Below are 16646 nucleotides of genomic sequence, written 5' to 3' on the forward strand. Positions count from 1 at the left end.
AAGTTTCTTCAACATATTCTCAATATACTTCAAAATTAATAATTGGTATTTTGTCTAATTAAATCAATCAATTAAAGAATTGCGTGATAGATTTATCCTAAATTATCGTGCTTAGCCTCTGGTACCCCGCTTCCTCATAGCGGCATTAACAGACGAAAATAATTAATTGTTAGTTGCAATCGTTCTATTTCGGTTAAAATTGCTAACTGGGATGAAAAACCTGTGAATTATATGAAAACTTAATACAATACAGTGAACAGATGTCTAATATGTGTAACTGACGCATTTGGCAAGTTATGTATCAAATTTTACAATTTACTTACCAATAATATAATTAAAATTTATTTAATATAATTCATGTTTGGGGACAACTTGAGTCATGACTTACTTTTGCCCAAATTAACAATACATTATTATAATTAAATCATACTAAAGCCTTGACATAAACCTACAATATATATAACATAAATCAATGGGATATATAACAAATTCAATCAAACATTTGTCAGAGAATGACCTAATTTATCAAAAATATTTTTCTTCGTTTCAAGGTTGTTATGTTATCTTATGTTTATGAAGATGATTCACATTGATAAATTACTGGCTTATCTGTTATCAAAATTAATGTTTTACTATCAAATCAAACTACTAATGTAACTGGGTATTTGAATGTTTCCATGTTATTTATTCCACATTAATGTTACATGAACCAATTTACAAACTGGTTATATCCTATGTAGGCTACCGTCATATTTTATATCCAATTAGTAAGTTTTTTTTTCATATAGGGTCCTTTATCCGTTTCATATTTTAAATAATAATTATAATAAAACATCTATTGGTTGGTATTTATTAAGAAAATGATATAGCACCCTCTATTGGTTGGTCACGATGTGGATATGCAACAGAATGCTAGAATTCGACGTCACACAATTTAAGTAATAATGGTTGTAATTTGATTGGATAATAATGCTAAGCTACGTTTTCAAGCAAGGAACTGTAGTGCTTAGGTAACTTTATGCGAGAAGCCTATATTCTAGAATGACGCTAACAAAAAAGGGAATATAGTAAAAGTATAGCAGTTAATTGTATGTTAAGGAATGATATCCGAATCTTTTAAAACTAAATGAAAATATAGGTTGATTTGCATTAAACTAAATTATATTGGCACTGACTCAAGAACGAACAAGAAATTTTAACAAGATTGAGGCATATCTTAAAATAAAGTCAGATATAATACCATAAGGATCTTATTCATTGCAAATCTAACAAGGGAAAATACTCGTTGGATATGTAACGCTAAGATAACAGAATAATAACACGGCAAAGACAACAAGACTACGAAACAAAATTGATTAATTCCCAGATCATTTAGAAACTTTCTTTCTATATCACGACTGGATTTTGTTGCACTGGTCTATAGATGATGAACAGATTATGTAAATCCGCCAGTCACCCAGACTTTAACAATTCTGTATCCCAAGTTCAGCACTAACGATTAATGATTAATGTATGAATTGACGTGATAGATAAGCACGTTTGATTGGTACGATAGAAAAGTTAGAAATTAGTCAGGAAATCCGTAGGAAGAGGAAGATAGCTATATCCTAGTTTGACCAAAGTGTTTTATATCTATAAACGTGTCCTGTCTAAAGTTACCATTACATGAGTAATTCACTTACTAATAAGATTTTGATTTTAAACCGATCCCAAATCAATCAAACTTTGAATTCAAAGGAATAAAAATTGATTTGACCATAAGAAAATAAATGCCATATTCATAGTTAACATGAGAAGTGCCATCATAGTATATCTCCATTTAAAAAGTACTTTTTAGTGAACTTTTTATTAACAGACTAGGCCCTATAATATTTTTTAAATAACAAACTAACACAAAAGATTATGAATGGACACTATTAATTCATTATTGGAATATCCTTGTTGGAACTGAACCCAGTTGTGCCACACATTTCTAAATACTGCTATTCAAGAATAATACTACAATAGGACCTCAGACTCTTTTGAGACAACCCTATTCAGGAGACATTTCTAGGGGAATGCTTCCTCATTTGCAACGAACAAGGAACACCAAGGCCAGCGGAGTAATGCAGACACCCATGGTTTAGGGATCCTAAGTGGCCTCTGTTGTTTTTAGCCTGTTTCGATAAATTTTAATGCCTGTTTTCGTTCTCTCTTTTTCTGCCCCCTTAAGCTCCGGGAGCCCAGGCTTTAGTGAGCGAGCGCTCATAGCTGTTACACCACTGACCAAGGCCAATCCATGATGCCTATAAAGGTGATACTTTGTTGGGTTCTGAAGGTGTCACCTTAATAGAGGTTCTATGGTATCAATCGAATAAAAAATGTAAGTTCATTAAATCAAGGTTAAAGAAAAATGTTTCTGCACACATTACAGCTTTTGCAATCAACCTATAAATTTTATTCTAAATACAGAGAACCTAAACATGATGTGTCTTATATTTCCTCCCAGGAGAGCGGACATCTTTCCCAGGGTTCATCTGCTGAGAATAGATAAATGAATCACTGCAGCGTAACGCTATGATTGGCCTACTGACTGACAATACACATATGTCAAATCTCCATTTAGTTAAACCGCAGGCGTACTACCAAATCCTCTAGGGTGGAGAACTTTCTGTGGAGAGGTATTTCAGGGAGGGGACAGGGGAAGCAGTCTTCTGGTCTATGTTGGATTTCAAGTGTAACCACATGAAGTGAATCTGCTTGGCTCCACTGATAATAATCTTCAAATTATCTGCCTTAAATTCTGAGCTGCATTTTCCTTTTTGATTAATTTTATTGAAAGATGCGTCACTTTTTACGTATTACGACCTTAACATGACATGCTATCAGAATTAGAAAAAAACTAATCCACCCAAACGACCTCACCTTTTTGATTGAAAAGATGTCGGACGGACTCTGAGTGAAAGTAGCGGAAAGTAGAAATGACATACTGATTCTCTTTTAAAGACTCAATTACGATAGCAATGACGTATATGAGAACTTTTTACAAATTGAAGAGTAAAGAAAATGCGTAGGTAAAGTGTTTTTTTTTTTTTTTCTGCTTGTTTTTGTATTTTTTTATGGTTTTCTAAAAATTTGTTTGTGGATATTTTCTGATATTTATTTTTTTAAATGCTATATTTTATAATTTATAATTGGTAAAAGGGTTCACATGCTCCTGTCATAGGGATTTAGTTCCCTTTTGTGTTTCCTGCCACTTTACTTTGTAGTTGTGTTTGTTGTTTTAACTGGGGTTAACCCCAAATTAAAGAATCCAAATCCAACAAAGTATAGTACTTACATTATGTAAGAAAACCATTCAACGTTTGATATACATTTACAAAAATAATGATATAAAATGTATATTTATCTATTTTTAACATTTTTTTTCAATTTACAAGCTCTATACAACTAAAATAGTTAATATTGGTTTGGATCGTCTTATAAGATTCTTTATTAATGGTATTGTTGTATTTTTTTAATTATTATATTGTACTTTTTTTGTTGTTGATCATTGATAGAAATTAACACAAGTACTAATACTATTAATATACTACAGTATAATATAATTGCTAATTAAACGATGTTTACAATTATCTAAGAAACTTTTTTTACAAATTTCAATTCAAGTCAATTATGATTAATATCATGAGTAATTACATCTGAAACTGCAATGTCATGATTGCTGTTTATCTAAAATGTAAAACAAAATGTAAAAAAAAAAAGATCACTAAGCCAACATAAAACTATAAACACACCCTAAAGAATAGTTGCTTAGTAACATAACATGTCCCGCCCTAAACGTTCTTGGATGAGTGACAGAAACCTAATTCAATAATGTTAATTTAATCGCGTACTTTAAACGCTTACAATTAGATCCTAACATTCCATTTTCATTAGACAATAAGCTATGTTCAGTGACATGCGTCAGAGACTTTGCTAAAAGAGAAAACGCAAACCAGATGAAGAGTTGCCTCAGAGACGACAGGAGCTTAAGGTACAAAAAAAGAAGAATCACCCACCCTGAAGAGTGACAAAGTTTTAGTTCAACTGCAGAGCTGTTTTGTAAAATACCTACAAAAATGAGGAATTTTTTTGGTATTTTTAAATGTCATACAGGTCATTGTGGCTTTTGTAGGGTATGTCAAAATAAGACTTCAGACCTGTTTTGTAAAATACCTTAAAAAATGTGGATTGTTTTTTGTATTTTTAAATGTCAATACAAGTCCTTGTGGCTCTTGAAGGGTATGTCAAATTAAGACTGCAGAGCTGTTTTGTAAACTACCTACAAAAAATGGGGATGATCTTTCACGTAATCCATTCTGAAGATTCAAAATAAAAATTAAAAGGCATGATGTGAATAATAAATGTTGACATCGTATAAAACAGATTCGGTATGCTACCAAATCTTTCTCTTTCTGCATCATTGACACTAAATTTCTGCAAAATCTCAAATCTGCTAAAATATTTTAATATTAATATCAAAATGATTGACATGAATTTGAAGTTTATTTAATTTTTTTCCAAAGGAAATAGCCCATCATTGGACATTGCGTGTTCCTGTGTGTTTTGTGAGGAAAGCAGTATCAAGTGTACATGCATGCACTCTCCTGATTACGAGAAAATTAATATAATTAAATGTTTTTTTTATGAAAGTGATTTAAACGACAGTAAGTTTTATATCCTAAATATTATCATTAATAATTATATTTAATTTGATCAACTTGATAGATAAAATATTCTAAACTGAATCTTTAGTAGTTTGTCAAACTCAGGTTGCAGTGGTAACTATATATCTTCAAAAGTTATTGCTCCAGTACATACCACTGCAACTGAAGTTCAATATTTTTAAAAAATTGGCAAAGATGTAATTTGATTTAATGAATGAAGTAGAAGTCACTAGAGCTTGCATCTTGCTTCAAAAGGGTGCATGTGACATTAACATTTTTTTTGTGGCAAATTGGTACAAATTGTGGTTAATCCTGACTGATTAGTACATTAATTTTTCTTTACTGTTATAAAATAAAACTTCTTATCTACTTATGTTCTTCACAGCTTTCGTGTGTAAATTAACAAGAATTTTCATTATAAAAAGAAATTAGATCTGATGTCAATGTAAAAAAAAGAAGAAAATTAAAAACAGGTTAAAAATTAATCAAATATAACTAACAGACCTTAAGGAGCTTCTTCTGAAAAATTCATAGGTGAAGTTAAGTCATCATGAAAGTTTGAAAAAACTGGACAATAATCAGTTTTATCTTTAAAATCATTCAATCAAAATCAAAAAGATCATTGGTCATCATAAAAATCAGAAACAAATTATGATTTAAATTTGAGATGATGTAACTGATTTTAAAAAACATCAATCATTTCATCTTGAAAAATTAGCAATGACATAATTTAAAACAAATATTAATTGTCTATGACAACGTAGCCACGCCTGACAAAAAAGGGCATGGGGTGTCTATGACAACACAGCCACGCCCAATATAAAGAGGCATTGGGGTGTCCATCAAAAGTTATACATCAATCATAACATTTTTCATTAATAAATAAATTGACTTTCTTAAACCTCTCTATTTGTTAGTTTAATGATGCCCTGTTCGTATATGTCAAAATGCATTTAAGATGTTACTTTCAAATATTCTTTAATAATAAAAAAAAAAAATGCTTCATTTTAGAAATTAAAAAAATAAACTTCCCATGATCTGATTGGGAAAAATGTAGCATTAAAAAATGACTGGAAGTAAAATGTCAATAATTTCATGCAATCATTCCTGCCTAACCTTTCATTTTTGTTAAGTCATTGTACTTTACCATAAATTCCGTAATGAAAACAATATCTTACATATATAATAAATAAGGACCACTCACAGTGAACTTAAAATGTATGGTCTTAAATATTTTTGTGAGTATTTAATTGGAAACAAGTAAGTAATTTATAGACATCTAGATTGGTTAAAAGTTTTGTCAGCATTTACGTACCAATACAATTCATTTATATAACATGAAGTATATTTCTAAACTAATTCCTGCATGAGATCAAAGACATTTGATTCAAGATACATTTTTGTTTTAGAAGGACACATCAAAGGATTATTAAAATTAAAAATAGCCTTTGCAATATATTATTAAAATTCAATTTGTGTTTCAAATAATATCTAATTTATTATTGATGCTATTCCATGAGGACATCAATGAATATAGTTTAAATTATATAATCAAAACATTGCAGTAAATACTGCATAAAACAATTATTGAATACAGTTATTGTATGCATATTCTACTAGGGAAACGAAAAAGAAAGTAAATATATACCTTTTAAAATATTGCAAATAAATGCATTTATGCTTAAAAATAATTATACATTTTTACATGAATACACAAACCAATCATAATATTTCTGACTTAATTAAATCTGAAAGTTATATACAATAAATGTATCAATAAAACATTTTAATTGCAACTGACATAATATAAGTAAGACCACCTAAGTTTGGGCGTTGGTATTCACTAATCTGAAACTTGAGAACAATCCTCTCGTGGTCTGTTACAAGAAAACCGAAAGAAAAGACGGCAGCTACTTGAAAGTTTTTGACAGCCAGTTGTAAATCGTTGATATATTCTGAATACCAGGCGGGCTTGCATATCAACAGGTGTCATCAACTCTACCTTTACTAGTACATACTTTATTGTCCCTAACCTAATAAAATTGAAACCAATATCCTGAATGCTAATACTGAAGATCTAACGAAGACATCTCGCAGACGATAACATTTACACATGGACGTTAGGGAAAAAATGGGTGTGTGATTACGAGCTAAGTCATACTACACGACACCAGTAGTTCAAAACTTGAGGTGTGGCTTCGACGTGAATGGTCGATTCAAGTCACATGATTTGTTTGAGGAAGTTTTTACAATCTCAATTTGTTTCCTATTGCAAAGTAATTTGCGTAAATAAGAGTTGATTTGCAACCTGTTGTGCATTGTACAATTTCTAACTTGTTGAGTAGTTTAACAACTACCTTGGCACATTTACTAAGTGATAATTGTCAACTGTTATCATTTCAAACAATCGATAACACAAAGTGACAGTGCATACGTTTTCTATCCAGTAAAGTCAATATTGTTTGAAAAACAAATTTCTTGTTATTACGAATGTTGTTTTTTTATTTAATCTCATAATTCTATGAAAATAGTGCGATGAGTCAATATAATTCTCTTTAAAAAAGACATAATTATGATAGACATTTGATGACAGAGAAACAAACAGATATCTATTTAAATAAGATACTGCGAATTCTAGAAACTGAAAACTTTTTCTTTGAATACGCACAATGAAATAACATGATGTAACTAGTTCCTATCTAGGCTGCACATGGAAGCACACACAATTTAGTGTTCAGAAGCACTTTTTCCTTTATATAGTAAAGAAAAAATGTTTCCTTTATATAAGTAAAGGACAAATTTGCAATCTTGTACTCATCATCATCATTTCAAACACTAATATTGTAGAAAAATGAGAATCATCTTCATATATGCAACAGTACTTCTTCACACTCTGACATTTGGTTTCATTGAGACACTGTTTTTTAACTTTTACTCATTCATTACTTGTTAGCACAACATGGTGGTGATATCCACGAGTCAGACCAATTAGTAAAATTACTATGTAAACTATAGATATCATAATTAAATTAATTACTAACTAAAATAAATCATTACTATGTCTTTAAGCATGTAAAGATAATTATGGCCAATTTAAACCTGTTTATCCAAGTTCATTTTGAGTAACTTTTGGAGGTTACAAAGAGAAATTTTGGAGGTTACAAAGAGCTCCCTCAATGGAAGAATACTGTAGATTGCAAAAGTCTTTCAAAGAAATAATATCTGAAAGAAGGACGCGTCAACTGCTTCAGGTACACGCTCTTTACCTGATTGATAGCGTAAGTATGACATCATTCTTTACAATGCGATTGGATCATACTTAAGCGTGTATGATTTAATGTAGACTTAAGTTTACAGTCATCTTGTCTTGTCAATTCTGACTCATCTTTAACCTACTCTACCTTGACATATATGATCAAGGTACTCAGAAAAACACACGTTATTTCAAAATAAATTCCCACAAACAGATAGTGATGTTATTTTGTTCTATTTTGTTACATCAGTTGACAGGTTGACGCTGTACATTTAAAAAAGTATTTTTTAAATTCACACGAAAGCGAGAAAACGAAGAGAACACGTTCCAACTTCAGTCAAGATTTGTGATATTCCAGATTGACAAAAACACTATAAAATAAATTCAATTATTCAGTCTACAACTGGTTTTTGTCTTCTAAAATTGAAAAATGGTACTCAGTCTACTGTAGGTGTAGGTGATGTAATATTTAATTATTATTATTAGCTACTGTTGCTATTATAAGGCACTATCCATGTACAATATAACACTAATAAAAAGTACAAACAAAGTGATATTGAGGGCAAGTTTTATATCAGATCCAGGAGTGACCATTAACATTATTATAGTATTAATAGTCCGTTAAAAATAGATATAGAAAAGTACTTCATAATTTAATTGTAGCTGAGAAGGGGCGCACATCCTTAGTGCTACCCCCTTGGTTCGGCTCTGGTTTGGAAGGCGGTATGTTCTATGAGATATTGATTTTGGTGCTTGAGTGTTAGTAATAAAAGGTAATTTATCGTTGCGATATATCTTATTTTGATTATTTATTAATTTATTATTCTTAAACAACTTTTGTTCATCACTTATCTTGTAATGGTCACCTGTTGCCGATCAGTATGAATGGACGAGACAGACCGAATATATATACACACTTATTTAGGCCTACATAACATTGGCGACGGGAAGGAATCATTACATTAATAAAATATTTTTCCCTATTTATGTATTTTAACTATACAAGCACAAAAAAGGCGTGGTATTATACATTTAATACGCCACTACGACTATGTAGCAATCGTTGTTAATCTGTCTGTCGACAGTAAGGCAATCCATGGTTAATTGCCATAATTATTTAACACAGATTTCGGATACTAAATACTTAAAAAAATTGCATATACATACATTAATTTCTGTTTTTAATCAATTTGATAAACTGAACAAATGTTATGTAAACGACTCTAATTGTTTACAACCTTAACATTTGTTAGATAATATCAAAGGAAACAGGTGATAAAAAAACTAATAATTATACTGTAAATTCTGGCATATGCACGTAATTGACTTGACTTGAATTTTTTTAAAGGACCTATTTCGGCTTAGTTATTCATCCAGACAAGTGGGTTTCATGGGCACAGTTTAAACTTTGGTGGGTACCCAGGGTAAATAAGTCTAAACAGGTTAACAAGGTAAGCCTACATTGAATTTCAATATTTCAGCATGATTCAGTGTTTTAATATGGCATAACTACAACACACAAAACAAAGGCAATAGAGCATAAGAAACCTCTGCACATGCTCACAAACCAAACTTCATTGTGATAGCATCATCAGCAAAATGCCAATTTCTTTTTGGGATACAGGTGTAAGCAAAACCAAAGTTTATATTCAAATTTGAAATTTCCCTATTATGATATTATTGCTATTTACAAAAGGTCATGAATTAGAGACCTCATGCCCATGTACTGCCTGTAACCTTTTTTTTAAACATACTCTGAGAGCTAGAATTATGATTTATTACACAGTACAATCGTTACTACTTGATATTCAAAGCAAGTGTTTTGTTGATATAGCTATTTACCCCCAGGAGTATAAATAGGGCCCTGGGATGTATGAAAATGTACTGATTACAAGCGTAACATTCAAACATCCTCTAAGAACAGAGTAGGCTATACATTTCATACAACTTCCTCTAATGTAACTTTATGAACCTTATTAATTTTGTTGCATAAATTCTTGTGATATGAAGCAAAGAATTAGTTAACACAATATACATGTTTATAATTAGTCAGGTGTTTTTTGGAATTAACTGTTTTCACCAATTGTCATGTTTTGTTTAACGCAATAATTCAAGACATACCTAAATAGAAATCGTGTTTAAACAAAGACGATTATTATATTCTAATTAGTTAGAGACTTGTGCTTAAGTTTTTGCTAAGTCATTGTATTTTTTAAAAAAGGTTTTGTTTAATTAGAAAAATGTCTCAAAAAGAACAATGGCTATATTGATTAAAGCTCTAATTGGTACAATACTAATGTGTAATGTTTTCACTAATATATTAAAAAGAAACTACATAGAGTTCCTTGGGAGACCCATATTCTAGGGATATAACTTTTTTCAACTATATCAAAATACCCACAAAAAACAAAGCCCAAAAGCACCTCTTATACATCCCACCTAAAAAATATTTTGTTGGGATTTTATTGTATATGTTTTTTTTAAATAATAAAATTAAAATTGGAGTCTAGGCAATATATTTTAGTTAAGTTAGTTTCTTCTAATCAAAATATAAAATAAAGAAAGTGTTTTTTCCTTTTCTTTGTGTCCCATCATTGGATTATTAAATGTTGCCAAAAGCTATACAGTGAATATTCACATCAAACAGAAGTGGCAATATAGAAAATAATACTATTAAGCATTCATACTTTAATAAAAAAAAAAGAATCCTATTTTGATTTTAGTTTTTCCTATGTGGAATTAATGTACTTCAAACCATGAGAAGTGAGCTTAATTATTAAGATTTTTAATGCTCTTATAATAACAAACTTAAGTTTGTAATCCACTCTTGGTCTAAAATGTTCACATTAATTTTAAATGTTATCATATATGTCAATTAAATAAAATGCTAAGCAAATTTACGATGCATTGGGTGTTGAAATGAATTAAATATGTGGTGAGCGCGTAACACGAGGGAAATACCAAGCTTAAGATTTTCAATTACTTAGTTTGACGTTAGTAAAAATTATCTAATAAGATAACAATTCAAATATTAATCTTATAAAATATTATAGATTTTAGATAAAGTTTCCTTATTATCAGATCTTAGTTTAAATGTTTATAAAATAATTTTTCTTAGTTAAACGAAACTAAAAGTTTGGTAATTTAATTTTTTCTGACACAGTCTTACCCTTTTGCCAAACTTTAACATTTTCATGTCAAATTGGAATTTACTTTTCAATTATAAGTGGAAGACAGGCATTAACCAAAGTTAGATCATTGGCTTTGATGTATTTTGTCCATTTTTTCTATTATATACATTATAAAAGTTCATACAAAGTCTTTCATGTATGCATGTATGTATTGGTTTACTTGCCAAATTTCATTTTATTTAAAAAAAAACTAATTTGGGCAAAATTCAGAAAACGTTATTTCCATATATGTGTCTGAAGTCTAACCCCTTTTAAGACTAAATTCAGACAAACAACTTTTGTAAATCCATAATGTAACTCAAGTATAAATTCAACCTCCTAATTTTACCAAATTCCATAACCAGGACCCCTGAGACTATAATACTCGGGTCATTTTTACTCTTATTTATTAAAACCTTTTTTATTCTTATTTAAGTGTAACCATTCCAGTTAGCTGAGTGCGTTATACGATAATATTTATATTTTACAAAGAATTACTCTTTAAACAGCTGGTTTTAATATCAAATAAAATTTCACTTTTCCCATTTTTAGATAAACCTTACATTATATTTAATAATTTTGTACAAGTTTAATAATTTTAAATGTATTATCTCTATGGCAATTCATTTATTTAACATAACAAATACACTTATCATTTTCCCTATCATCTCCCTGCAGAAAAAAATCATATAAAAATGATAATTTTTATTGAAAAGTTGTAATATCAGAAAAAGATACGTAGAGTCCTTGTGGGATATGTTATGGGTTGGGCTCAGTTTTCTTAAAATTATCTATCGTTTTTAAATAAATGCTGACATCTTATTTCCATTTAGTAATTGAGAAAATGGGTGTGAAAAAGTGAGTAATGTTTCAACACATATAAACTTATAAATAAATTGATTTACATATTTTTATGCGATATATTTAATTAAATTTAATGTCATGCACTTAATATATTAATTTATGACAGGATACTATCATCTAAAATTATTTTAACTGACACAAAAAAAATTATGATAAAATCCATTTTATATGCTTTAGTTATTGTAGGACTGATCTCATACATGTTTCAGAAACAAATTTCTATCATCAGTATAAATATTTCATATATATTTTAATAAAACTAATCTAATGTCATAAAAGTAAAATTTTTTTATGATTTATTCGAGCGCAAGACAATAATCATACTAGACAGATCTCCAAGAGACCGTATCTCCGTGCGACAATACCGCCACCCACACTGAATTCTGCTCAGCTAATGAGGATCTTCTGTGTTGTTAGAATTAGTACAAGAAATAAGACTCATTTTAACGAAATATGAAATCAAACTTAATACTAGACATGTAACTCGTCACTTTGACGAGTTTGGTTATCCGCCGCGCAAGTGGTGCAACATTAACATTAAGGGGATAGGTTGAGGACAAAAGGAAGTGTTCACGTTGGCATTATGACCTGAACTGAAGAATATGATATGTTGTTATTGCTGAATTTTATCTATATATAAATTCATATATAGTATACACAGTATAATCTGTATCCATATCACATACAGTGTAGAATATGTGAACTTACGGGACCCGCTATTTATTGCAATTTTTAACATGTTGACGGTTTTAAAATGAAACGGGAAGGTAGCAATTCCGAAAGGAAATTATCTCAGCAACAACGTATTAGCGTGTAGAAGAAATTTGAATACGTGAAATATTGATGCGCGCTCTTTTAAATGTAATGAATTATGACGCAAAAGATGAAAATACGACCTTTTTTATTTAACTGGCCATATGATGACGTCACAACATCCGATTGGCAACATTTTTACATAATTTCGTATCTACAATCCAATAGCTTCCAGAAAAAGTTTTAATCGTGATTATCAAATTTTATTCTTACGAGCTATAACAGATTAAAATTTACTGTAAAGATGAAATTGATGCCACACGTGATTTAAATTTGTAGGCATGATGACGTCAAAAAAATTAAAATATTTTTAACTCATGCGAAAGATAGTTGATTGACCTAGACAATATCAAAATCGGGGTGAAAATGGAAAACGGATAAGTGGAGATGCGCTCTATTCAATGTGATGAGCTATGACGAAAGATACAAAAATCCTAAATTTTATATTCGCGTGGCCATACGATGACGTCACAATGTCTGGTTAGCCATATTAATACCTGATCCGATATCTACAACTCATCTACTTCTAGAAAATGTCATCCACAAAAATTTGACCATCTAGTTTAGAAATTACGACTGTTTAAAAAAAGTCATATTTTAAACGAATTTTTTAACCTTTTCATAAAAAACGCGCGCAAATTGGCCAATTCGACGTGCTCGTATGACGTATCTTTAAGTCAAAATTGTTTAAAATTTGGTAAAATTACTAGAAAAGGCTGAAAAAACATAAATCACGCGAAAAAATTACGTTTTCAATTCTACGTGCGCACCGCACACGTAAAAATGTGCGCACGCGTGGGAATTTTTGACATGCTTAAAACGACATGAAACGCGTAGAAAGTTGATTATAAATTAATTTTGCGCATTTTGAAATTTTAAATGCGCGTGCACGCGTAACTTTGTGTATAACACGCAATTTTTTTTCAACAGAAAGTTAGCGCATGATATAAATTAAACTTTTGCAAAGTTTCAAGTTGAAATGTTATTTGGTTGTCGAGCTATGTTAGATACGACAAAATCGTTAAATCGCGCGTAAGTCACGTTGCGCAATTGTAAACGTCATGAAAAGCTTCGCTTGACGACGTTACGTAAATGTCAATATGTTAAGATAGTTACCAAAATGTTATGTTTGCGAGTTTTGGAGAAAAGCGTTACACAAAAATCATACAGAAAGAAAGAAGAAAAATAAAAAGATGATGATTTCGTACAATCACAAGAGGTTATCCTGCAACTTCGTTGCGGATAACCAATTAACATAGTGAAAACTTACAGGGTTATGCTTACAGAGCTAGAATGAAATTATGAACTTTTTTTTATATCTATATTTGAAAGACTATTAATATTATATGTTTGCACTCCACCATTTGAAAATCCTGGATCGGCCCATGACCTAAGATATAGTTTTATAGTCAACTACAGTGTATTCTAGTTTTCTGTATTATAATAACTGAATATAATGTCCACATTAATGGATCATTCTGATTAAGATGAACCTTTTTATAAATTATCAGAATATTTTAACCTAAATATTTTTAGACTCAGTAAAAAAATATCTGTCTTTCAAAACTCGAAATTACAGCGATTGACGTAAAATTCACTTTCAATATCCTGATTCATTTGATTAAGAGCTCAATCAATTTAAAAACAATTATTAAAATGTCATGCTAGATTTTATTGTAAAATACTTATAATAATTGGCAAGAATATAATAGATATACGTAATACATAATTGTTAACCAGTAAAATTTAAGTTAATGAAAACAAAATTGAAATTTAGAGGGAGTGAACTCTACACAGCAGGATTACAGGGCGGTCACCAAAATATCACGTACATGTTATAAAAGATATAAATTATGTTCTCTATTTATGAAAATATTAGTTTTCACTGTGCATTAAGTATGAAAATTAGTGTATTTTTCCTTTAAAAAAGTTTTTTTAAATAATTTTTTGGCTGGTCATGATGAGACGGATTATAAAAACATGAAACAGCAATTTTATTTTAATCATAATAAACATTTAAAAACTTCTGAAAACTACAGATTATGGTTAAAAAAGTCAATAATACTTTAAGGTCGAACTCAATACGACAGTATACGATTAACGCAACATTTGGAAATTGAAGGATGTAATACGATGATGAAAAACTTCCTAATAACTGGTATATCTCCCAAAACAGCAATACAGTATCAATGCTAATAGCTTGCTCGTTTCTGCTTGATGAAATGTCAACATCCTGATAAATATATCCTGTCTGTCTGTATGTCCCACCCTATGATGTATTTCTATAAAACATTAGTCGACTTTTAAAGTTGTATCCAAACAAATAGGATATTGGAGTTTTATCATTTTCAACTCTTTGGGAGTGAAGATGAAGTGTTAAGAATATATCATATGTGCTGTCACCATTTAGATCTTTTAAAATCTATATTACTCTAAACAAGTGACCAATATTACATCAAAAGACGTTTCATCAGGTACGATGGACAGCATGTGTGTTGCTAAGCACACAATTATATATCTTTGAAAACTTTTTCAAGCTTATACTATTTAAATCATTTAAAGATGTATTGTCCCCCAAAATCATGAAAAATAAAGATTTTAAAAATCGGACTTTGAATAGGCCATTTTGCAGTTTTAATGAAGTTGTTCACTTCCATAAGAAATAAAACGGGGGGAAAAAAATTATTTCACCTATAAAAAGACAAAATAAACAGTTAAATTACCCAAAAACTCATTGTCTTCCAGAAAATTTGACCATTTTTTGCTTTAAATTACATTTTTCTCAAGTAAATACAATTTTTTCAGACCCAATTTTTGGTGAGAGTGAATAACTATTATCTGACATTAAAATAACATATTCAACAAAAAAATTAAAAAAAATATTTTTTTATGGGACAATATATCTTTAACTTCTCTTGATATTATTTTTATAACATATTTATGGCTAAATTAAAATCCTTCTACATACAGTATATTAAAGCCGTATCAATGATTCATATTTATGATGAGATACTTGCTAAATCATAATCTAATTAAATATAGATGATCATCATTTTTTATGTTATTTTTTTCCTGAAAGTGATTATGACACACATTTTCCGATTTGAATCAGCTATCTGGAAAACATTTAACAAAATTCAGAATAAGTCATTGATTACACATTCTTTTAAAATGTCCTGAACGAAGCATATCATGCTTTCAAATGCTGTTGTGATATGATGACTTGTTTTTTTTAAAGCAGTAGTATTTTATTGTTTTACATGCACTGTTTGTTTGTGGCTCTAAAACACTTTGATACAAAGTTAGTTAAGTTAAAACCCATTCTCACAAGTGTATACAATAGCAACAACAATTGTCTTAAGTGAGTTAAGTTTAACACCTTTTCACACCTCTTGTACACTTCTAAATGTACTAATTTACCCTAAAAACACTTTAAAAATTGAGTTAAGTTTAACCCCTTTTCACACCTCTTGCAGACTTCTGAAGGTACTAATCTGCCATAAACTTTCAAAATTCAGTTCAGTTTAACCCCTCTCTTGCAGACAATAATTTGCTTAAAGTCTTTTAAAAGTAACTTCCTCTCACATTTTGTAGTAACTGTAGCATCTAATTGCCCTAAAAACTTTTAAATAAAGTTGACCTCTTTGACAAATGCTGCCCTTAAAGTGACTTTTTTATAGGTGAATTAAGTTGATGCTCTCAACTGGGCACCTGAATTCTAATACTGTACAATTATGACACTTGGACCAATAATCAACAGCTTACAAATGCATGAAAATTAAAGCAAAAAATGATGTCATTGACACTATAGATTAACTAAGATCTACAATAATGATGATTTGTCACGAACCCCTTAAA

General features: G+C 29.9%; 1 protein-coding gene across 1 annotated transcript in view; it reads right to left on the reverse strand.

Annotated features, from left to right (window-relative positions):
* LOC140040041 (tensin-3-like) overlaps positions 1-16646 on the reverse strand; it is a 118368-nt gene that overhangs the window by 82595 nt on the left and 19127 nt on the right. The window lies entirely within an intron of this gene.

The sequence above is a fragment of the Antedon mediterranea genome, chromosome 2 (assembly GCF_964355755.1).
Source record: "Antedon mediterranea chromosome 2, ecAntMedi1.1, whole genome shotgun sequence".
Classification (NCBI taxonomy): Eukaryota; Metazoa; Echinodermata; class Crinoidea; order Comatulida; family Antedonidae; genus Antedon; species Antedon mediterranea.